At 38.3% G+C, this 23,658-nt stretch overlaps 1 pseudogene; it reads right to left on the bottom strand.

Moving 5' to 3' along the window:
• Positions 1 to 1,283: 1,283 nt before the first annotated feature.
• Positions 1,284 to 23,658, bottom strand: part of LOC142460933 (uncharacterized) — a 53,877-nt pseudogene continuing 31,502 nt past the window's right edge.

Below are 23,658 nucleotides of genomic sequence, written 5' to 3'. Positions count from 1 at the left end.
TCCCAGAGAAAAGAAAGACTTTCTCCTGGTCCACTGACCTCAGACATCATGAAGCAGGTTAGTGCTTTGGAGTTAAAACACAGTAAAGTTCCCTACTGCAGTCAGGCAATGCACCCTATTTCCTATTGCCTGTAGAGGAATATGTGTTTCTCCTGCTAGTGGAGATGATGTCCTTTAGAAGGACTCTAGAATCTGTCTTTGAATGATTGGATCTGAAATCATCGACCACCAGCTTTCCTGCATGGACTTCCTTTTTTTTTTTAGTCTCCTTACTACCTGTTCATAGTCCAACTCTCCTAATATCATGCCAGTCTTGCCTCTTGAGTTCCCATCTTGATCTCTATATATCACCAATTCTTCTGGACCCATCTTGTTCAAGAAACTTTCCTAAATTATTCTCTCTCAAGTGTCTTCCTTTCTTCACATCATGGGGAATATTGGAACCATACAAAATAGTATTTGATTTGAAGCATCTTTTCTGTTCCCCAAATTAAATTATATATAATACTTTTCACTGGTATCAAGTTCATTTCAACTGAAGGTGGTTCTTTTTATGTCCAAGTAAAACTGTGCTCTTGAGGCTTTCCAATGACTGATGACGTGGAAGTAGATCGCCAGGCTTTTCCTGTGAAGCAGTCCTCAATCGCTGCGAACCCCCAACTTTCCCATGAACATTGAACATGCTGTCTTCAGCTAGTGTCTTCCAGGGACTTCACACCCCTTTCAGGACCAGGGTTTTCTGATTTGCTTTTGTTACATAGTCTTCTAAAGTATGCAGTCCAGGTACAGGCACATGATGACTACCCCAACTCCATGGCTGGTTTGTCTAACACAAACAAAAATGCTAGTTTTCTCCTTATTTTCCTCCTGGATTTTGACTGGTTGAGACTGTAAAATAATCATTCCACATCCTCTCTCCACTCTCCACTTGCATAAAATCAATTAAGCCTCAGCACTGAGTCTTATGTAAAATATTTCAATGTCATAAAGCAAGGACCTCTTTTATTGCCCTGTCATTTTTCTATAATAAAAAACAGGCTAAAGCCACTACAGAATTAAAAGGAAAATGCAATCCACTACAGAAGTTTTTACATTATATAAAAAAACTCATAAATTCTCAGTTTTCAGAGCTTCCTATATCTTCAGTATAAGTTTATGCATGAACACAAGTACAATTGTCATCCCTTTGATCTCTTGTCTTCTCTGATGCCCTGCTTAATTTACTGTTCTTAAATAGAAAGTAAAATTATATTCTCAGGCTGATAAGTCACAACTGAAAATCATTACTTGCTGACTGTTTCCGGGTGATGAAAAGTTTCAGGAAGAAGTAGCTGTAATCTGTAGTTCACTTCAGGGGGATTATGCAAACCTGGAATGCCTCTTCTGGTGAGCACAGTCTGAAGAGTGGATGCAAACTGAACATGTAGACTGAAAGAGGCCAAGGATAGGGAATTTAGTTGAGGAATGGGAAAGAAGAAATGAAGTTGAGCAGCTGCCTCTATCAATGCCATCCCTCTTCAGTGTAGCTAAATTGGTAATTTATTATTTTTTAATACAGAAGTTAACTTTATTGACTTTGTTTTGTAAAACAAATTGTCTTCCAGGAAATTTAAAAAATTAAATAATTCGATAATAGAATATGGTAGCTCATTCTTTTGAAACTCTTAAAAATCAGAATTTAAAACTTGAAGATTTTGTAATTATTTTCAAATCAAAGGCTTTTAAGAAACTGTCCTCCAATCTAGAATTTACTCAATGCAAGAACACTTTGTTCTATTAAATTGGCATTCCATGATGCACGCCTTCCTGACACAATCACGGAAGACATATGTGTGCTTAAGAAAATGTGATGAAGAAAGCTGATGGTTCCCGGATATCAAAAGAGATAGCATCTGGGGTCTTAAAGGCTTGCAGGTAAACAAGCAGCCATCTAGCTCAGAAGCATCAAAGCCCACAGGGAAGAAGCACACCAGCCTGTGTGACTACGAGGTAAAGAAGGGACTAGGTATCAGACATCAAAGAACAAAAATTCATATCAGTGGGTCCCCACCTTCCTGATATGATCACTGAAGTCAAATGTGTGCATAAGCAAATGTGGTGAAGAAAGCTGATGGTTCCCGGCTATCAAAAGAGATAGCGTCTGGAGTCTTAAAGGATGGAAGATAAACAGCCACCTAGCTCAGAAGCAACAAAACCCACAGGGAAGAAGCACACCAGCCTGTGTGAGCACAAGGTGTTGAAGGGATCAGGTATCAGGCATCATCAGAAAAAAAAATCAGATCATTGTAAATAAGGTTGAGTGCAGAGTGGAGACCCAAAGCGCCCATCTGTAGGAAACTGCCCCCCGCCCCCACCCCCCACCCCCGCGCGCTTACTGAAGGGTCGCAGGGAGGTGACAAGCAAGTCAGGTTGCACAGTAGCAATGATGAAACATACAACTTTCCTCTAGTTCTTAAATGCTTCTACCCACCCACCCCTCCCCTCACTATCATGATCCCAATTCTACCTTACAAATATGGCTAGACCAGAGGATGTACACTGGTACAGATAAGAACTGGAAACACAGGGAATGCAGGACAGATGACCCCTTTAGGACCAGTGTGTGAGTGGTGATACCTGGAAGGTGGGGGAGAAAGGGGGAACTGATTACAAGGATCTACATATAAGCCTCTCCCTGGGGAATGGGTATCAGAAAAATGGATGAATGGAGAGGTCAAGTAGTATAAGATATGACAAAATAATAATAATTTTAAAATTATCAAGGGTTCATGAGGAGGGGGTAGTGGCGACGGAGGGGGAAAATGAGGAGCTGATATCAACGGCTCAAGTAGAAAGCAAATGTTTTGAGAATGATGATGGCAACAAATATACAAATGTGCTTGAACCAATGGATGGATGGAGTGGTGGATTGTGATAAGAATTATACAAGCCCCAATAAAATGATTTAAAAAAGAAACTGTCCTCTTAAGGATTTGAATAAAGTTGAAAGGTTTTCTTGTACATGAACTATTATATTAATTCAGACATTTCTCATTAAAATATAATTTTCGGAAAAGATTCACAGCATACATTTGTGTATGCATTTCACCTTTGGAAAATATGTACTGGATACTTTTAACATTCAGAGCTCAAATAAGCAGGAATTTCTATCAGATTTTCTCAGGCAATTTGTTCTTTAAACTCATACTTAAAGTTTTTGTTTCATCTCCCTGCCCACCCCGCATGCATCTAAACACCCAAATATATGTTTCAGAAAGTTTTTGAAACATGCAACCACCAAAACAATAGGTTAAAGGGGAAAAAAAATCACTTAATAGCATTGTAAATTCATTAATTACTACCTTCTATCATGTTAATTTTATATAAATGGAATTATTTCATGCAAAAGTAGTATATAGATGGCATTGTTTCATGCAAAATAATGTATTGTGCTTTTTTGAATACAACTATTTTTGCTATAAGCTTTGTTGAGAAATACAGACTTTTAAAAATAGGGTCTAGCAGAATATATATGTCTCAATTACCCTGCGACTACATATTTCTTGTCTATTGCACGGTATGGCAAAGGCATAAATATTCTTTGGAGGTGCTTGTGTCTTGAAGACTCCTGTGAAAAGGAATCAAACATCGACACAGTTGCATGTCTAGCTTCCTCCTTTGGCCCCGCCACAGAAAAGGTGGCGCTAGTAAAAGAGTTGGAGAGTGAGAAAATTCTAAGTAAGGGAACAGAGGGGATTCATAACTGCCAGCTAAAAAAGAGAGAAGAAAGATGATTGTTTTTAAAAAGCAATTCCCTTTAAATGCCACAGTTAGATTAAGAGGGTGATCTTTAATTCTTTCATGTAGTAGCTACAGTGCCTTTGTGGTTGACCACCTTACACATATATTCTCCTTCATCTTTATGGAAAATTTCTGGTAAATAAAGGCAATAAGTTTCTCCTCTTTCAATATTTGATCGTCTTCTCTATCCTGTAATATTTTGCCTTCACACCCTGAAGTGATTTTCGGTTTGTGTTCTCCTGTTATGTAACAGTAAATCCATTTGGCTCGTCAGCTACAAAGGATGTGTTTTTCATGGAGCTCCTGATGTGGTTTGTTGTTTGTCTCCAATAGTGGGGACCGACTTGCTGCGACCCACATCACTTCCCTTCGCTTCTTTTTTCAATATTAAGAGAACTATATTCAGGTTGGCATTTAAAATCAAGTAGCATCCTTTGGAAGTGTATTATCAGCTTACCACAAAGGTAAGGATAGTTTGTATATCATAAAATTCTGGCAGTTTCATGTAAGCATGGTACCTTGGGCCATGTGGCGTCAACTTCCTTCTGTTCAAGCTGCGGGCATAGTAACTACTAGTCCGCATATTCTATTTATAATTCAATGGAGCCTTGCTCTTGATATCAACCTCATCTTCCTCGTGAAAGCTTTCTGCTTCTCGCTCTTTAATTTCAAGATCAAATGTTCTTCTTGCTCGGTTTTCCATCTTCTTCTGTTTCTTTTTCAGATAACTCTCCAACATTTTCAAACTTGCTCTTTAGATTTTTTTTCTTGAGTAAACCCTACTTCCCTTGAATCTTATTAGTTCTTCCTAGTCTCTGCTAAGTTCAAGGTTTCATTTTCGTCTTCTTCCTCTGCCAGTCCTTGTCTCAGTAATTCTTGTTATTGCTCCACCTCTGTTCACTGTTATTTTTCTTCCATTTTTTGGAGATTCTCGGGAGACGGGTTTCTCATCTGTGCAGTCTTCATCTATGACCAAGCTCCTTCTTGCTTTAGCAAATACCATCTCTCTTCCTCGATTCTTTCCAGTTTCATCTTTTTCTTCCTTTCACACCCCCTGACTTTCTCTTTCCTCAACACTGAGTGTACACTAACCAGAGCGGTACCTTCAAAACCCATTTCTCTATCTCACTCTTCCTCCTCTTCACGGACCCTTTGCTGCCTTGCTTCTTCTAAAGCCCGCCTCTCAACATGGTCTTGCATCTTCTTCAACTGGTCTCTTTTGGTTTTCTTGTCTACCTTTAAAATTCTTCAGAAATTTGTTTTCATTTATCTCCTCCTTTATCTCACTTTCTTTCTCATTCCCGTGACCAATCAAGACACTTCACGGCCCCCAGAGACTGCCCTGGTTCTTCATATTGCATTATTTCATCTTCCTAATATTTAATGCTTTATGTTTCTCATTCTTCTTCTAGAGCCTCAATATTTATTTTATTTTTCTAGATATTTTGCTTGATTGACAGGTACAACTGTCACAAGTAGTGAATCATCTCCTTCCTCGAATGCCCTTCAGGTTCTGTCTAGATTATGTCCTCCAAATCCTCAGCCTGTTTGCGCGTGCATAGACTATTTTCCTTCTTCTTTGTAATTTTGTAACATATCCTGCTCACTTCTCCGTTTTTGCTCTTCTGCTCTCTTTCTTCATTCCTCTGTCTTTGTTTCTCCATCTCAGCACTTTGACCATGAACAATTCCCGGTAGTTTTTTTTCCACAAGCCTTGTCTATTTTGGAAAGAAAGATAGCTCTTCTTTCTTCCTCCTCATCAGAAACAAGCATTTCTTTACTCTCACACTTTGGATAAGCTCATCCATTTTTGCTGTATGTGGTTTTCAAGTAATTCTGAAGTACTGTATTTTTCGCACTCTCTAGGAACCTGGAAGAAGCACCATTGACTAAGCTCATCTTTCCCCCGAGTGCCCAGTAATTGATTTTTGAAAGAGGCCATCTAAGTCAGCTCCACACATTCTAAAACTTGTCAAAGATAGCTTCATTGTCTTCTTCACCTGAAAACAGGATAAAAGTGATAGAGGGAGAATGGGGGCTGTGGGAGCAGAGAGAGAGTGCAAAATCATGCACTCCTCTGTCTGACTCCAACACTGGTTGATCCCAGAGAGTCACCCTCTCTTTCTCTGAGTATTCTCTTCATGATTACACAGACAGAACCATAAAAGCCCTGATGTACATATGCTGGACAGAAAGCAAGGGGAGCCAAGTGCTAGTCCTTCTGGTTTGAAATCGGTAAATCCCGTAATCTCTTCCATGCACATCTTCAGTGTTCAAGTAATAAGGAGCCGGAACGACAAACTCAAATGCTTTGGCTCCAGAAAATAATTTCAGGAAATTCACTGGCTTCAGAACACAAGAAGGCCTTAAATTATAGTAACCACAGTGTGCATATCTGATTTAAATATTTTTAGAATTTAAAACTTAACACCAGTGCATATCAGTATACTTCCATTTTTCCAAAAACCTCTCCCATGACACTCCTCTCTAATTCCTGGTGATGCTGTGGGTTCATCTGTAGTTAGATCTGTGGGGTAGTTCTGTGACAGCAACTGTTTTCTGTATCATGGTTGAAAGAGCCATTTCATCCCAAAGCAGCTCTACTTCACCCCGTTTCAACACACTCAGCTTTTGGGTGTGCTTGCCCACTCTCCCATATGTGTCTTTGTTTGAATTTCCAATTCAGTGATCCATTGACTTCTGTAGCTATTTCTCTTTGTGTCTTCCCTCCTGACAGAGCTGACCCCAACTCTGAGCTCTATCAAGACAGCTCCCTAGATCAGCTCCTTGGAGATGCTGCAGAGCAGAGCGGACTAGCTCTTAAATTTGGGTCAGATTCATATTCCAAACAGCTCTAGGGAACTTTCTCTTATTTACTCTCAAACCAACAGAAAAATCTCTCTCTTTGCCCTCAAATGCTTGCAAGAATGTTGCAATATTCCTTTTCTATAGTGTTTCAAAGATAATCTACGGCATCTGTCTCAGTGGACAATCTGAGATACAAAGAGGATCCTTTCACACAGCAGGTGAAAAATGAGCATTGTGTTGGGATGAGTTCTTACAAATACGTTCAGTGATTGAAAAGCTGGCTGTTGTTGAAATTAGGGTCATCAAAGGAATTTCCTGTTAGCACTTTCCTTCACCCAAGGCCTGGATAAATGAATAGTTAGGAATGATCTAATGGATGAAGAAACAAAGTTTCAGGATAGTATTTGATTACTCTTGTACCTTTAAGTTTCTTCACGTGGCTTTTTTTATGAGGTGTGTTTACGCAGTGACATCATGTTCAGCATGCTGTTAAGAACTTTGAAATTGTGAGAACAACGTGGCCTGTTCCCTCCCCTAAATTGTTGGAAACTGATATACATAGGAGATATTGCAGGACACTCAAATGGCTCTGTGAGGGACAGTAGTGGAAAGAGACAGTTTGGCGCAGAGCAGAGAGAATATCCACAGGACGTGAATCCTGCGTATTTAACAGGAGATGCTGGCATGAATGCAGGAAAACTTTGCCTTTTTAACATTCCTCACATGTACAAATTAGTGGCATTAATTATGTGTCATGGTATTTAATCATAATCGTTATGTTTCTTTTTTTCCCATCACCTTTAGCAGAAGCTCTGTGTTCACTAATCAATGGCTCCTCATTTATTTTTCCCGGCTTCTTGTTTCTGGTAACTACTGACAAACTATGATCCATATGTTGTCATGCACTATCAAGTTGGAAGAATCAGTTGTCCAAATGAAAATAAGATTTTCTCTAGGATTTTCTTCATGCACTTATATCAATAACTATGTGTGACAGGGTCCTCTGGAGAAACAAAACCGGGACACATAGTTTTATATATATTTATATAGATAGATATGCAACATATGAAATAAACAGCTAATTTGTCTATAGAGCAGTACAAATGGCTCAGTGCAACTCACTTCTATGAGACAGCTAATACACTGGCAGTCCTTCAAGTCTTGAGGGCCAAGGAAGTAGACAGCTTAGTCCTCTAGAGCAATTCAAGCATTCTGGCCACAGGCATGTAAGTGGTTCCTAGGTTCCATAGCCAGAATACTGTATCTGATCTCACCATCTATTCCCACCCCTGCACTTGCTATAAGCATCTCATTTTTGAATCTTTAGCTAATTCACTTCTTTGTGAATGAATTTGTGGTCTTTTGAATTTAAATCTTGATGTTGAGCTACTAACCCTGAGATTGATTGTTTGTATAAAGTCAGTAGCACTGCCAAAGAAAAGCTAATGTAAAAGTGATGTATTTCTGTGAAGTTAACCAAAGACAAACAAGTTCCCAGAGAAGACTCAAACTTATTTTTACCATATGCATTACAGAGTAAAACTGAGCTTCATGGGGTTTTCTAAGCACTAGGTCTTTCTTCTGGAGCAGTGCTAGGTAGATTCTAGCCACTAACCTTTCTAATTATACTTGAGCATGAAATGTTTGTATCAACCATTGTAAACTATGGAGTGCGATTCCACTCTACCATCATGGGATTATCAGTATGTGTGGGGTTCCACTGGAAATAAGGACTAGGTCCAAAACAGTACTTACTATGTAAAATTTAAATCACTGGGCCAAAATTCAATGACTCAGTACAAGTAATAAATTAGTCAATATTATTTATCAGCCCACACTTAACATTTTGCATATTTAAAATTGCATTAACCTGTTAGAAACTTCTTTTATTATAAGTAACATGACTAGGCAAAATAATTATAAGGAAGAAGAAGGCAAACTGATTCCTGTATGGATGACCTGAGTTTTTTAAAGCACAATTAAAAGAGAGGGTAAAGCATTTACATTGGCCCAGGTGTGGAAAGCAAGCAAAATTAAAATTAACTTAGATCTAAAGGGAAAAAAGAATTGCAAATTTCTTTCACAGCATAGGATATAAACCTAAAGATATAATATAAAACATAGGTTGCTTTGTATAAAAATCAAAGGCAATGATATTAGATCCTGGATTAAATATTTTTTAATTATTTAATTGAATTAAAGTTGAATTAATAATTATATCCTGGATTAAAGTAAACAAACAAACAGACTATAAAATACATCTGTAAATACCTGAAGGAAGAGTTAAACTATTTTATTTTTAATAAGCTTTTCATATTATAGCATTATGTGCATTAAATAACTAAACAGATCAAGATAGTGTAGAGAGTTCTTAAAACCTCAATATCTCATCTTCCCTAATAGCAACCTTTACATTAGTATGATAAACTTATTATAATGAAGCATTCAATATTGATACAATTTCATCAATTAAGTCCATGCTTTATTTAAATATTGAAAAATTGCCTAATGTTCCTTTTCTGTTCCAGGCTTGCACTTAGGACATCTCTTTGTTTTCTAAAGAGATTCAGACTGAAGTATGTGAGAATAAAATGCCACAATGGAAGCCAATGACTTTTAAATGGTCAGCCGCAAAACAATCAAGTGTGCACACATATATGCATACATACATTAAAGAAAAGAAATGAAAATATGTGCACACACATATGCGTACATACATTAAATAAAAGAAATGAAGAAAATATGGAATATACTGATAATCTATTTAGATTAAGAGTATATTGTATTCATTATAAAAATCTTTCAAGTTTCCTATAGATTTGAATATTTTCAAAACATAATGTTACAAGAATTTAAGAAAAAACATGTTTTCCTTGCTCAGTAATATATTATGTGCCACCATCCAATGTCTGTCCCTTCTTGTGTCTGCTTTTGGACACCCTTCGGAACGATGCTTTTGGACACCCTTCGGAACGATGCTTTTGGACACCCTTCGGAACATTCTTGTTGGCAATTGAGGTCATGACATGGAAGCCATGTCTGACTTGTTCAGCTGCGAAAAGAGGGAGAGCTAAACACTCCATTCCAGCCAAATGGCGGAGGTCCATATGCCTTCACCTGCCAACTTCCTTTATCCCCATACCAAGTGTCCTGTCCACTAAATTTCACATCTCTGTTGGGTTTGATAGTCCATTGCAATGACCACAAAGAACTCAGAAAAAATGTGGGTTTATTAAAGAAGTAAGCAAGTTGCCAGAATCAGAAAACTGTAAGGGTGCAGGCCCTTAAGCTGTAACAGTGCTTCTTCTCAGTTAGGCCAACACGCTCATCTTTCTTGGGGCTTGGCCTCTGGACCACATGGCCCCTTGACCTCTGCCCTGCTTGGGAAAGTATCACAAAGCTCTTTTGTTGAAAAACTCACTGCCATATCATGGGATGCTAGAATCGGCATAGAATAGATGTTTTTAAAAAGGTTATGCTGACATATGTGCCTAAATATGTATAGGAATAGAATAAAACAATAAGTAAGAATGTCACATATGGTTGCATTTCAAGCTATGTCTCATTTTGAAAAACATGAAGGATGGATAGAGTATCTTTGTTCACCCGTAGTTAAAATCTACTTAGCTTAAGGCAACTTAGAACATTTATTTAAAGAGATCACGACCTCATGAGGGTGGAAAGGTATTGGCGGGGGGGGGGGGGAGTGGAAAACAGGAGCTCATACTAAGGGCTCAAGTGGGAAGAAAATGACTTGGAAATGTTGATGGAAATGTTAATGTAACTGTATGATATATTGCTATAAGATTTGTAAGAGCCACCTAATAAAATGATAAAAAAAATTAAATTAAGAGATCACAACCAAATTTAACTACTTTTGGGTAATGTGGAGAATCACTATAAACATTAATTTAAAAATCTTATTTTTCCACATACATTGTCCACAAATGGTCAAATTAAACTTAGTTAATTCTTAAAACAAACAAACCCCAAAAAACTCACTACCATAGAGGGGACACCAAAACCCTAAAGGAGTATGTAGAACTGCCTATGTGAGGTTCTCTTATGGGCAACAGTTTTTCTGTGACTGTAACTCTTTATGGGATTCGAAAGCTTTGCATTTCTCCTGAGGACAACTGGTGATTTCAAACTGCTGGTGTTTCAGTTAGCAGTCCAATGAGTAAAAGTCCAGCGAGCATCCCACCCTGCCTTGTAGCCTCCTGCTCCAGGGCTCTCACCTTTGCTTATTCTATACTGAGCAGTCCACCACTCTGTTTCATGATATTGGCATGGCTCCTCAGCTCTATCTCATAGTTTATGTGCTATGCCTTCCAGTGCCTCTATGTTCCATTATTTTGTGAACACAACCATTGGCATTTCTTCTTTCTTTATTGTCCTGGGATTCCTCATTTCTACTTCTGCAATTGCTCTGTTTAGTGGAATATCAAAAGTGATGAATCCCTCGGTTAGAGTCCTCTAAGCCTTATTTCCATGCTCCCTCCCATCAGTCTTTTGGTGGCAATTAAAACAATAATGGAGAGAAGAGTCCTGTCTAGTAATTTTATTTCACTACAGTAATCCTGGACTCTGTGGACCCATAATGAAGTGTGGATAAGCTGGAGGAGAGTGGGCATTCTGGACCACTTCATTGTGCTCATTCAGAACCTGTCCATGACTCCAGAGGCAGCTGTGCGAATAGAATAAGGCAATACTGCATGGTCTAAAATCAGGGAAAGTATGCATCAGAGTTGTATCCTCTTACTGTACTTCTTCAATCGGTTTTTGAATAAGCCAGCAGAGAAACTGAATTATATGAAGAAGAGCGCTGCTCCGGGATTGGAGGAAAGCTTATCAACAACCTGCTGTATGCAAATGACACAGTCTTACTTGCTTGCTGAAAGCTAGGGGGACTTGCAGCACTTGCTTCCAGAGGAAGATCAAGGATTGCAGCCAAGGAAAACCACAATCCTGACAAGCGGACCAATAAGGGACGTCATGACAAGTGGAACAAAGTTTGAAGTTGTCAAGGATTTCGTCTTGCTTGGACCCACAATCAATGCTCATGGAACAGCAGTCTTGCTCCACAAGACCTCTTTAGAGTACTGAAGAGCATGGATGTTCCTTTGAGGACTAAGGTGCACCTGACCCAAGTGATGGTATTCTCCATTGCCTCATATGGATGCGGAAGATGGACACTGAATAAAGAAGACTGTAGAAGAATCGATGCATTTGAATTGTGGTGCTGGAGAAGAATATTCAAAGTATCGTGGACTGCTATAAAGGACAAACTGATCTATATGGAAACAAGTAAGGCCAGAGTGCTTGTTAGAGGCAAGGATGGCAAGATTTTGGCTAACATACTTTGGACCTACTGTCAAGAGAGACCAGTCCCTGGAAAGGGACATCGTGTTTGGTAAAGTGGAAGGCCAGCAGAAAAGAGGGAGCCATCAGGGAGATGGATGGACACAGTGCCTGCATCAGTGGGCTCAGGAGTGGGCTCAATAGTGCCTGCATCAGCAAGGATGGCACAGGATCATGCAGTGTTTCATTCTGTTGTACACCGGGTCATTGTGGGCCAGTGCCAACTTGATGACGCCTCACAACAGTAATCCTCTTGTAATTATACGGGATACTATGGATTGTACTTCAGGACGCATGTAACCAACTTTTGTACAATTTCTACATAAAAAGTTACCAAGGTGTAGACATTGTGGAGGATCATGGCACAGGGTTAAGCACTAGGCTGACAACCAAGCGCTGCATGGGGGAAAGATGTGGAGGTGTGCTTCCATAAAGCTGGCAGCTGTGCAAACACGTTAGGGCAGCTGTGCACGGCACAGCAAGGCAGAGAGGATTCGAAATGCACTCAGCAACAGTGAGCTGTGAGATAGAAAATGCCATGATGGAAGCAACTGGCTTTCAAATGGTCACCAAAAAAATCAAGTGTACACCTTAAAGTGTGTATGCATATACATTAAATAAAAGAGATCATGAATATTGGAAGATAACTGGTAACCTGTATATTTAGATGAAGAATATATATTGTGTTCTTAATAGTAATCTTCCAAGTTTTCCATAAATTTGAATATTTTCAAAACCTAACATTGCAGAGATATAAGAAATGGATTTGATAGTTATGCATTCTGGGAAACACAAAGCAAAGTTTATGAAGGAAATAACTCCTTACAAGTAAAAATTCTTGTTATTGTGTGATGCAGTTATTCCCCTGTGCGCAGTAGAATTTCAAATAGATTTCAAGAAGCTAAATGTTTAGACTATAAATGAAGTTACAGAGTATCTAATTTTTTTTAATTTCCATGGTTTGTTTCTAGGGATCCTATCTTACCTATCGGGATATTCTGACAGTGGCTGACATAAACATTTTCAGACATAGATAAAACAAGCCCCATTCTCAAGATCCAGATCATAAGAGCCCTTAGAAATTTTCAAATTAAGTGATGAATAATTGTTAGCTATTATTATTTATTCAGTTATAAAACATTTATTTATCGCATACACGGGGCAGACACTATAAAAGTGACTGGAGATATAAGGAAGGCAGATGAAATAAAATCATTGACCAATTATTTCAATTTCAATAGATAACTCTATATCACTAATATAAACACAAATATCTTTAAAATTTTTAACTTGAAAAAGTGTATATGCCATTTAACAATTTATGAAAATTCATTTTATAAATAAAACTGAATGACTTTTAAAAAATTTACACCCAAATAAACTTGTACCAGTGTGTTATAACATGTGTAGACAGTAAATGGTTTGAGACACTAAGAAGGATTGAAAGACAGCAGTTGCAAAGATCCCTGTTAAAATTGAAGCAAAAATAAACATGAAATTTATGACCAACCTGGGGTGGAAGAAAGATAAAATTATTGATACTTTACAAAAAGTTTATAGAGACAATTCCTTCAAAGACATTAGCAGTATACACATGGATAACTTGTTTTAAGAAGAGACAGGACAACTTTGAAGATGAATACTTCATTGGCAGGGACTATAACATGACCAAAGGGGTGGTTTTTCTGGAGCAGACTGACTCATTCACTCCAGATGTGGCGACCTCTGTGATTTCCCCAAACGTGGGGAACTTGCCTGCATAGGGTGTGGTCGTGGGGAATTGCAGTTGAGCACTGCCCTAAAGTGAAAATTATTGAAGAAGGAACCCAGAGCAGCGGACCAGCCCAGACCAGCCACATCAGTTTTTGAGAAAAAAACAAGGTTGTTCATGCGCTCATTGAGGAGGATGGATGGTTGACAGCAGACACAATCGCCAACCCAATAAACACCTCAATTGGTTTAGCTTGCGCGATTCTGACTGAAAAATTAAGTTTTGCAAGCTTTTTGAAAATGATTGTGCCGGGATTAACCTGTTGGCAAGAATATAGCATATTAAGGTGGCGGAAGGACCTTGGGCCTCTACTCAAACACTCCCTCAATGCATGAATACCTTCTTTTATTAAATTGGAACTCTATGATGCTCACTCTCCTGACACAACGGCTGGAGCCAAAGTGGGTGAACAAGTAAATGTGGTGAAGAAAGCTGATGGTGCCCGGCTATCAAAAGAGATAGTGACTGGGGTCTTAAAGGCTTGAAGAGAAACAAGCGGCCATCTAGCTCAGAAGCAACAAAGTCCACATGGAAGAACACACAAGCCTGTGTGATCGAGTGGTCCCAAAGGGATCAGTTACCAGGCATCAAAGAACAAAAAATCATATCATTGACTGCACACCTCCATGATAGGATCGCTGGAGACAAATGGGTGCATAAGCAAATGTGGTGAAGAAAGCTGATGGTGCCCGGCTATCAAAAGAGATAGTGTCTGGGGTCTTAAAGGCTTTAAGGTGAACAAGCGGCCATCTAGCTCAGAAGCAAATAAGCCCACATGGAAGAAGCACACCGGCCAGTGCGAACACGAGGTGCCCAAGGGACCAGGTACAAGGCATCATGCACAAAAAAAAAGATATAAGTGTGTGTATGTATGTGTATATATGTGTATATGTATATATGTATGTGTATATATGTATATATATATCATATTAAATGAAGGGGGAAGTGCAGAGTGGAGACCCAAGGCCCAAGTGTCGACCAATGGAGATCCCCTCATAGAGGGGTTTAGGAGAGGAGATGGGTTAATTAGGGTGCGAGGTAGTACCGATGAAGAACACAGCTTTCCCCCAGATCCTGGATGCTTCCTCCCCCCAACTACCATGATCCGAATTCTACCTTGCAGGGCTGGATAGGACAGAGGCTGTACACTGGTGCTTATGAGGGTTGGAGGTACAGGGAATCCAGGGTGGATGATACCTTCAGGACCAAGGGTGTGAGGGACGATGCTGGGAGAGTGGAGGGTGAGTGGGTTGGAAAGGGGGAACTGATTACAAGGATCCACATGTGACCTCTTCCCTGGGAGAGGGACAGCAGAGAAGGGGGGAAGGGAGACTCCGGATAGGGCAAGATATGACAAAACAACGATGTATAAATTACCAAGGGCATATGAGGGAGGGGGGAATGGGGAGGGAGGGGGAAAAAAAAGAGGACCTGATGCAAGGGGCTTAAGTGGAGAGCAAATTCCTTGAGAATGATTGGGGCAGAGAATGTATGGATGTGCTTTATACAATTGATGTATGTATATGTATGGATTGTGGTAAGAGTTGTATGAGTCCCTAATAAAATGTAAAAGAAGAAAAGAGAAAAAAATGATTAGGGCAAAGACTGTACAGATGTGCTTTATACAATTGATGTATGTATATGTATGAACTGTGAAAAGAATTGTATGAGCCCCAATAAATTGCTAAAAATAAATAAATAAATAAATAAAAGAATATAGCATTCAATGGAAATTCTTGTAAAAATGGATTAAAGATCCTGAAGCCTTTCTGTGATGGATAGTGATTGCATATAATGTATGGCTCCCTACTATGATCGGGAAGATAAATTGCAATCAGAGCATAAGTGCCACGAAGTAGAGACCATGGCAACTGTTTTGAGATGCTCAAGGCAAGTGCTTGATGACTTTCTGGTGGGCTAATGAATAGTAAGATCTGCTTGTTACGAAAGTGTTTTGAGAAAGTTAGCCAAAGCTTTGGCAGAAAAATACCCAGTAAAGCTTCACCAGTGTGCTTCTCCACCATCACAATGCCCCTGTATCTTCCCTTGACAGAACAAAGACACTTTTACAAGACTATCGGTGGAAAATGAGTAGGTGTTCCCACTACCAGTACTGATTTGGCTTCTTCTACCTTGTTTGTTTCCCACTTTAAAAATAATACATTTATCCAGTATGCATTGTGATAAAAGTTGTAAGAGCCCCCAATAAAAGTATTTCATAATTTTTCAAAGTGTAAAAAAGTCCTGCATTAACATGGTTAAATTTGTAAGACCATCCATTCTTTAGAGGAGGCCCAAATTCCTGATACCATAGTTTACAAAAATGTCTTGAACATAATGGAGTTCGTGTTGAGAAATAAAGTATTGTGCATTTTTATGTGTATCCTTTCGAAATAGATAAATGCACCAGACACACTGCCATCAAGCCAATTCCAATTCAGGGGTCCTCTATAGAGCAGAGTAGAACTTCCTGTTTGGGTTTCCAAGTCTGTAAATCGAATGGATACAGAAAGGCTCATCTTTCAGCTGGTGTGGTTTTGAATTGCTTGCCCTGGGGTTAGCAGCCTAAGACTGTCAGTGGGTTGTTGTTGGCAAGGTGATTCCAAGGTTTAGCCACACTGTACAAGGCAGAGTAAAACTTCTCCATAAGGCTCCAAAGGCCGTGATGTTTATTGGAGTACATTGCCATGGCTTTCTTTCACATGGTAACTGGTGGTGTTGAACTTTCTCTTTTGTGGCTAGGCACCAATTGTTTAATGATGGTTTCTTTCTCCCTCACTTCTAAGATAGATGATAGATGATAGACAGATAAATGATAGATAGATGATATTTTAAGCAAAACCAACCAAAGAAAGAAACGCACTCAAGTTGACTGCGTCCTGGCAGCCCTGTGCAGGTTTCTGGAGGCTGTAAATCTCCAGAGGATTGGAGCATCCTGTACTTCTCCCACACAGGAGCTGAGGCGCCTGTGGTTAGCAGACCAATGATTAACACATAGACACCCACATAAGAAGGTTTCATGAATAATTGCTATTTTAAAGATAGAAGGGATTTTTTTCTATGAACATATTGAAGAATTTTTGTCTAAATATGTGTACCCATTCCACACTAATCAACATGGTTTGCTCCCAAAGCCCCATCATTATGTGAAAATTAGTGCTATGAAAAAATGGAGATGACAAAATGGAGAATGATTACATTATTATATAGCTGCCAAATTATACTTTTCCACGATAGACAAATTTTATCATGACTTACTGCTAATTTATTTTTTAGCATTGCACAGAAGCCTAATTACATTGATACACTCCTACAAAGCCCTGTAAATATTGGCTATTCAATTTAACACATAACCCTAATTATCGTAGTCACAGTTACTCTCACCTTGTACCTCCACATTTATTTCTGCCAGGTGTATGCCTTTAATACACAAAATAGTCTCTAGATTATTTTTGTTATTGCTGTCAATGCAGAGTGTCAGCTAACAAAATTGTTGATAAGTCAGGAGAAGTATGTGTTTCTGTCTCCTTTTCAGTATAAAACGTATTATGTTGTGAATTTCACCCAACATTATAAATGTAATTAATCTACTTTATCATGTTAACTACAGGGGAAAATATAATTATCCCCATAGATTCAGGAAAAGAATACAGAAAATTTAGCACCTGATCTTGTTGAAAATTCTCAGCAAATTACAATTTAAAGGCTACACGTTCAATCTGGGGTTGGTGGGGGGAAGGCAGTGTCCTATAGGGAAAGAAACAGGTGAGATCATAGTTAATACTGAAAAACCAAATTGTCTCACCATAAAGGAAAAATAAAAATAAGGATGTTTTCTAATCACTTAAAAAAAGAAGAAAGTCATAATCAATAGGTGAATGTAGCAGGGTTAGAGCAACTGCATTTCCAGGTAGCAGAAAATGATAGGAAAATAAATAATAAGTCCACATGAAAGATAATAGCAATATGAATTATTTATAATAGGTTAACAAAATATGTACAAAATTACCTTAATGAAAACTAAAATTCATATAAAGAAGGAAATTTGTTTTTGTATATGAAGATCTAATATTAAGATGTCAATCTTTCCAATTGATTTCTAGATTCACTAGAAAAACAATCAACATCCAAGAAAACATTTTTCTAAATTTGAAATATACATTGAAAGGATTGATTCTAAGAATATGATTTTAAGTTTTGAGAATTCATACTACTTATTATAAAATTTGCTATAAAATTATACAACTCAAGTCAATTGGGGATTAACAAAGATAAACAAAACACAATACAAATCCCACATGAAAAAAATTTTGTCAAGGCTAGTTAATAGGGAAATAAATAGGTTCACAAGTGTAGAAAAACTGAATAAATTTATAGAAACATGAACATCACCTGCTGAATCACATGTAGTGCAAGACTTAATTGAATGTGGATCCTAGACAAAAACGGAAAGCTAAATAACCAAAGTTTCTAGAAGAAAGGAGAAAGGAACTTCATAAAAATGGAATAGATAAAAAATTATTTGCCTATTTTGGGGTCTAGAAAGTCACTAAGCAAAAAATGAATTTTGGATTACTTTTCTTTATCATCCACATCAAGGTTTTATACACATTCTTAAACAAATGAAATTATAAATCAGAGTCTGGAAAATAATTCCTCACAATATCTATAAAGCACCTATTTCAAGGAATGTTTACATAACTTTATGAAACAATACCAGCAACAACAAAAACAAATCTTTAAAACATAGGAAAAGTATGAGTAGATACTTTATTAAAGAAATATAAGAATGGCCAGTAAAAAATTAAAATGTACTGTCATCTTTAGTCAACAAAGTAATGCAAATTAAAATGATAATGAGATAATTACTCATCAAACTATCAAAAATTAAAAAGACTAAGAACATTGAATGTAGGTGACAATATGGTATGAGTGGAATTATCATAATTGCTGATAGGAATGTGAAATCAGTCAAGCCACTTAGTTTATGGTTTTATAGTTTCTTATAAAACTAGATATATTAGTGTGTATATATTTATAAATAACTGATTTTGCTTTCTCTAGAGAACTTTGAGTAAGCTAGGATGTTATTCAGGGGTTTCAGAGCTGAGGAATAATGATATATTTTAAGAGAATTATTAACAAAATTTAAAAGAAAGAATTCTTGTTACTATGTTGACAAAAATCAACATGTTACAAGGCAGAAAGAAAAATTTAGGAGTCTGGGTTAAACTGAATTCTCTAGACTAAGCAAATAATGAAAAATTGAGTGGCCCCATGGCCCATTCTCACAATCGCTCCTTTGCATAAACCCACTGATGCAGCCACTGTGTCAATCCATCTCCTTGACGGTCTCCTTCTTTTTCACTCTCCTTCCACTTTACCAAACATGATGGCCTTCTCCAGGGACTGGTCTCTCTGACAATGTTTGTCATCCTTGCCTCCAAAGAACACTCTGGTCTTACTTGTTCCAGTCCATGGTGCTTCTAATCTCTCCAGCACCACAATACAAATGCACCGGCTCTTCTGTGGTTTTCCTTATTCACTGTCCAACTTTCATATGCATAGGATGCTATGGCTTGGGTCACCTTAATCCTCAAAGAAATATCTTTGTTTTTCAATACTTTGAAGAGGTGTTGTACAGCACATATACCCAATGCAATCCCTCTTTTGATTTCTTGACTGCTGCTTTCATGATACTGAGTGTGGATCCAAGTAAAACAAAATCCCAGACAACTTCACACTTTTTTCCCTGTATCATGATGCTACCTATTGGTCTAGTTGTGAGAATGTTGGTCTTCTTCACATTGAGTTGTAATCAATACTGAATGCTACAATTATTTTAAAAATCATTTTATTTGGAGCTCTTACAAATATTATAACAATCTATACAGCAATTATATCAAGCAAACTTATACAAATGTTGTCATCATTTTCCAAACATTATTTTTCTATTTGAGCCTTGATTATCACCCCCTCTTTTGTTCCTCCCTCCCCCACCCTCCCACCCTTAGGAGCCTTTGATATATATATATATATCTTACACCATCCACTGTATCAGTTAAATGCCTTTGCATGGTCAATGAAATACAAGTCAACATCTTTCTAGTGTTCTCTGCTTTGAGGCAAGATCCGTTTGACATAAGCAATGATATCCTTTGTCCTATGTCCTCTTCTTGAATCCAGACTAACCATCAGGCAGTTCCCTTCCAAGGTACTGTGGTAATCATTGTTGGATGATTTTAGGCAAAATTTGACTTGCTTGTAATATCAGTGACATCATTTTTACCTGGCTGATAAATGCATGTGGGATTAATTGAAGGCTGGAGAGACAAATGGCTCTGTGAGCCTCACCTTTCTTTTTCCTGACATGAAATGCTTTTAGGTACAGTGACTGTATTCTTCTAATCTTTTTTTTTGATCCTTCCCACATCATTCAATAGATAAAGAGATATTGATAGCAATATAATATACATATGTCATTCAATATTGAATTATACATATATCTCACTGGTTTTACTGTGACATATGTATCACACATAGTTGCAGAAGTGATTAAGTCCAGTCTGGTTCATGTCTGTGGTTCAGATGTTTTGTTGAAGCCTTGTCCTGACGTGTTAAGTTGTTGGGGTTGATTAACTAGGGAACAGGAAGATGAACCAGGAATTAGGAGGAAAAACTAGGCAGCAAGTCAGGCTTATGGATGCAAAGCCAAATGAACCCTAGGTTTTCAGGCAATATGGCAGGCTTCTGATAAGGCTAGCAGAAAATAAGGCAAGTCTGTGAGCCAAAGGCAGGATCCAGACAAGCATTAAGAAGGAAGTCTTCCTCTAGCATATGCTTGAATAGGAGTCTGGCCACGATCCCACAGAAACTTCCTTTCAATTACAACATGGTGCTGACCTGATAAAGGAGACTATACTTCTCTCTAAGCTTCCCATGACTGCTTTACTGCCCATAGTGGATTCAACATTCGAGGTATTTATATTATGTTTGATAACATCTTAGAGGAAGTTTCAACAGTCAAACTTCTGGAATACTGGACTAGCCAAGTTGGCACAAAATGGACTATCCCAGTGTCGGCTGCATCAATTCAGATCTGAGATCATGGTGGCTCAAGCCTAGCAGCAGTGGAGGTGGTATAATTTGAACTTAAGTCTAAAAGCATTTGCTAAAGGATAACATGTGGCGCATATAAGAATTGGGGGTTAGGATAGTCCCAAAAATTTTGCCCTCAGGAACCAGAAAGCTGACTTGCTGATCTTAAAATGAAAATTTGAGGATGAGTTAAGTCTAATTTGGAGAAGTTATTTTTTAAATCTGTTAATCATCAATGAAAAGATGTACAAAACCTCAGTTAGATCTGTGTGTGTGATTGTCTAGAGAAGCAAACCAATGACACTCATCTATGTACAAGAAAGAATGGTATATCAAGAATCGACACTACATCATGAAGGCACCCCACCCAGTCCAACCCAAGTCCATTGGTTCAATGCGATGCCAGCCTTCTTCAACCACACACAGTGGTGGTGTGCTGATGCTGAAAGGTGAAGCAGGAAGCAGGGAGACCACAGGCCAGGGGATGCAGAGGCACATGGATCCAAGTTTGGTGGAAATGTAGCCGGCACTAAGCTCTCAGGGTTGAGCAGCCTATATGAGACCACCTCTGTTGGCAAGCACGGATTCCAGGAAGCAGGAGGGCAAAGGATCAAAGAGAAGCAATTCCTCATGTCTTTTACCCACCCGCCTCCCCCTGTCCAAGGACGTGTCATCATGCTACCACTTGATTTACTGGTTGTGCCCGCCCCCACCTCCACACAGGACCATCAAGGCGACATAAGATGGAACTGCCAAACCGAAGCAAGGTTAGAGATCAAAAGAATCATTACTTATCCAAGTTACATTTTAAGCTACTGGTCCATGTTTCTAAAGTTGACCATGGTGGAATGGGATGCTATTCAGTGTTTCATCAAGGGCTAATATTTCAGACAAAGACTATTTCTGAAAATTTAAGAATATAATTTTATCATGACATTTGAGAGGTACAGTATTAAATGTTTACTAGTAAGATGCCTATCCTTACCCGTTCTAATGACTATGTGCTCTCATGTTATACACTAACCACATTGAACAGCAAGAGCTGTAATATGGGACCTATATTGTTTCTCTGGAACTTTGTACACATTTGTCCTTAGCAAAGAATTCTGGTCATTGACCACACCTCTGTTTCCTTCCCCTGATTATTTTCAATTCTTCTGCTCCTTAGTTTTTGTTTGTTTGTTAAATCATTTTATTAGGGGCTCATACAACTTTTATCACAATTCATACATACATCAATTGTGTAAAGTACATTTGTACATTCTTTGCCCTCATCATTCTCAAAATGTTTGTTCTCCACGTAAGCCCCTGGCATTAGTTCCTCATTTTCCCCTCCCTCCCTGATCCCTCCTCTCTCATGGAACCTTGATAATTTATAAATTATTATTTTGTCATATTTTGTCCTGTCCGACGTCTTCCTTCACCCACTTTTCTGTTGTCCGCCCCCCAGGGAGTAGGTCACATGTAGATCCTTGTCATTGGTTCCCCCTTTCCAACACACCATCTCAGTATCGCCACTTACACCACTAGTCCTGAAGGGATCATCCATCCTGGATTCCCTGTGTTTCCAGTTCCTATCTGTACCAGTGTACATCCTCTGGTCTAGCCAGATTTGTAAGGCAGAATTGGGATCATTATAGTGGGAGAAGAGGAAGGATTTAGGAGCTAGAGGAAAGTTGTGTTTCATGTTGCTACATCACACCCTGACTGGCTCATCTCCTCCCTGAGACCCTTCTGTAAGGGGATCGCCTTAGTTTTTACATTAAACATTTATTTCTCCAAAACACATTTCTCCAGACTTAATTAACCATGTAAGTAAACAATACCTTACTTTATTTCCTTTAATACTCCTGTCTTCTTTTGTTCAAAACACTTGTTTATTCATAATATATTAAGATCTATATCTATATATCATGTATAGATAAATTATACAGATATATACATATAGACATATACATAGATAGACACATTAATGGCAAGTCCCCAAAGATAACTACTAGGATGCTAGCTCTGAAGTACACAGGCTTATTGCAAACAAAATATGTTCAAAACATAATTCTGTGATCGGTGATGGTTGCAGAAATGTTCTTTCAGTAACACGCTTGTGTTAATGTCATAAGAAGGCTTTCAAAAATGGTCCATTGTCTTCTGAGAGGATCCACAGGACCAATTAAATTCAGTGCAGCGAAGTCAGCTCAGAAGGCTGTGGCAATTGTATTATGGGATTCCAAATGCAGTTTCCTGCAGAACACAGCATGCGCACGAAGGAGTATCGCCAAGACTATGTAAGAGCATTTACCATTGCATTAATGAGAAGAAGTATAGGAAGCCTACCCCAAGGGGTTTTTCCTTGATGAACTCACTCATTCTTGAGAGTAGTTCAGGCCGTCCTATGAGAATGTCATCGGAAGCCTTACCCAGTCCGACAGTCCTGATCTTGCTTATTATGGCATCATTTTCTTCCTCTAATTAAAGAACAGTGGGTTCATAACTAAACTATATTTCTGTGTTGTGTAAATTAGACAGCACATAATTATTTGGAGAAGTGTTATAGCTGGAAATGCCACCTTCATAAATGTATAGACTTCAATAGAAGGTATGTCCCAAAGTTATGGTTTCACATTTTGATATCTTTAAAATTTTTTCTATGATACTGAAAAATATTTTGTATTTATTCTTGATTATGTGATGTCTGCTTTTCTACTAGGTACTAGGTAGATCCTTGTTGGCGTAGTGTTTACATGTTGTGCTACTTAACCAGAAAGTCAAAACTGGAATTTCTCTTCCTATCCAAAGGTACAGATTCAGAACATCAGAGGGGCAGGTCCACTTTGTTCAAT

The sequence above is a fragment of the Tenrec ecaudatus genome, chromosome 11, assembly GCF_050624435.1.
Source record: "Tenrec ecaudatus isolate mTenEca1 chromosome 11, mTenEca1.hap1, whole genome shotgun sequence".
NCBI classification, from domain to species: Eukaryota; Metazoa; Chordata; class Mammalia; order Afrosoricida; family Tenrecidae; genus Tenrec; species Tenrec ecaudatus.
The sequence above is the reverse complement of the archived record's forward strand: the minus strand, read 5'-3'. Positions and strand labels throughout refer to the sequence as shown.